Genomic DNA, 2,109 nt, shown 5'->3' with positions numbered 1-2,109 from the left:
AGGCTCCCCGGGCAGAGAGTAGAAGCGGAATGGATCTGAGCACCAACAAATACTATTTCGTGTGGTTGAGTAAGGCAGTCTGGGCCGTTTCTATGGTCAAGTTTGGTGGAAATGCTTCTTCTCTTATCCCCTAAAACTCTTTGGAATCCGGCCACCTCTGTACCACCAAGGTGTCGCCCACCATGATGCATCCTCCATGCCTTAGTAAAGTGACCTTAATAAGCAAGCACGACTTCAGTGCTTTCCATGGCTTCTGTTGCTCTTGGCACATTGAGCGAAGTGTAAACTCCTGCTTGTGAGTGCATGATAGTGTGACCCAGATGATCCCCGGCCTCACCTCTTGTACTCCACCCCCCACCATGCTCCATACTCTGGCCACTCTGGACACTGTTCAGTACCTAGAATATCAAGCTCCTTCCCACTGCTGAATTTTGTATGTGCCGTTCCTTCTGCCTGGATTCTCTTGATCCGACTCTCAACTACTTGTAAATCCCACAGATGCTTCAGATCTCAGCTTAAAAATCACACCCTTAAGAACAACTTCCCTGAGCCCACGAAGCGGGCGCGGGCACCTTCTCATCACCCCTAAATTTTCTTACTTCACAATATGTGTCATGACTGTAATTAACTAATCAATTGAGTAACTCTCTGTTTATTGTCTGTTTCCCTAGAGAGATGATGATTGCCACAAAAGCCTGCTCTGTCTGTTTGGCTTACTGCTCTGCCCCAGCACAGTGTCTGGCACATAGTAGGTACTCTACAATGACTGAAGGGGTAACTTCTAGCTTCCGGTAATGGCAGGCTAGATAATTTGGCCCATCCTGGCACTGAAAACAACTTGAAATGCTGAACAAATTTGTAAAAAATATATAAAAAGCACTAAAGAGTTGGCAGTGTAAACGGGAATTGCCAGGCCAAAATTCCCTTTTGGGAGAGAAATCCAGACAGGTAAGCAGGTAAGGAAGAGTAGAAGCTACTCTCTATCCTTGAGTCATTTTCTGATCCCAGCAAACATGAATTTTATTTTGACAGCCTCATGGAATGAGAGAGACCGAACTCAAATCTCAGGGCTCACACAGGAGGTGCTATGTAATAAAACATCATTCCACAGTGATGTGGAAGATGTGGAACTCTGAAGGGCTACACTCTCAGGAGAAGGGTGAAGCAGAGGTAGAACAGGTCCCAGATGATCTTGCAATCTACGTTCTCATCTCACAGGTAGGCTAGGGAACCTCAAGTCTTAAGGTTGATTAAAGTGGTCCTGAACTAGCATTTTTATTGGCAGGAGCAAATTGAAATGCTCTGTAAAGGGTATCTCTGTCCTAAATCTAAAATTTTTTTTTCAGACAGGTTTCCTAAAACAATGACCAGCACATAGTCAAAGATGATCAGATACACAAGAAAATAAAACACTATGAGTAAAAACTAGAAGAATCAACAGAAAACAGAAATAGAATCTTAAGAATTAAAATGATTTACTATGAAAGAACTGTGAGTATGATGTTTAAAGAAATAAGGCATGCTTAAAGATAACTGTAGGGAATGGGAATCTTTAAAAAGTGACAGATCAAGTTGAAATGACAATAACTAAAATCAAGAACTTAATGCATAGGTTTAACTGCAGACTAAACACAGCTGAGAAATGAATTAGGTTATTAGAAAAGAAGTCAAAAGAAATGCTCATAAATGTAGCATATAGAGACAAAAAGAAAACATGGAAGAGATGATACGAGAGAAAGAGAAAGAGTAGGTCTAATGTATGCTTCATATTATGCCTGAAGGAGAGGAGAGAGCAAATGGAGCAGAAGAAACGTTTTAAGGATTAATGGGTAAGAATTTTCTGGAACTAATGAATGAATGCATGAAGGGATACACTGACCCATTTAATGGTTGGTTGTGTTCCATGTTCCACACAGGCCAGAGCTCAAAAAATACTGATGGGAGATACTGGACCCAGTCTGCTCTTGGCCAATGTTGCTTAATGCCAAGTCCAATGTAGTAAAGGACACAAGAAAAAGGTGGAAAATCAACTCTTGCCTGTCTTCTGCCTCTGCAGTTCACCCTTGCCTGCTTAGGAACCATTTGAGCAGCCCTGAGATGACCACAGCT

The sequence above is a fragment of the Pteropus vampyrus genome, unplaced genomic scaffold, assembly GCF_000151845.1.
Source record: "Pteropus vampyrus isolate Shadow unplaced genomic scaffold, Pvam_2.0 Scaffold196, whole genome shotgun sequence".
NCBI classification, from domain to species: domain Eukaryota; kingdom Metazoa; phylum Chordata; class Mammalia; order Chiroptera; family Pteropodidae; genus Pteropus; species Pteropus vampyrus.
The sequence above is the reverse complement of the archived record's forward strand: the minus strand, read 5'-3'. Positions refer to the sequence as shown.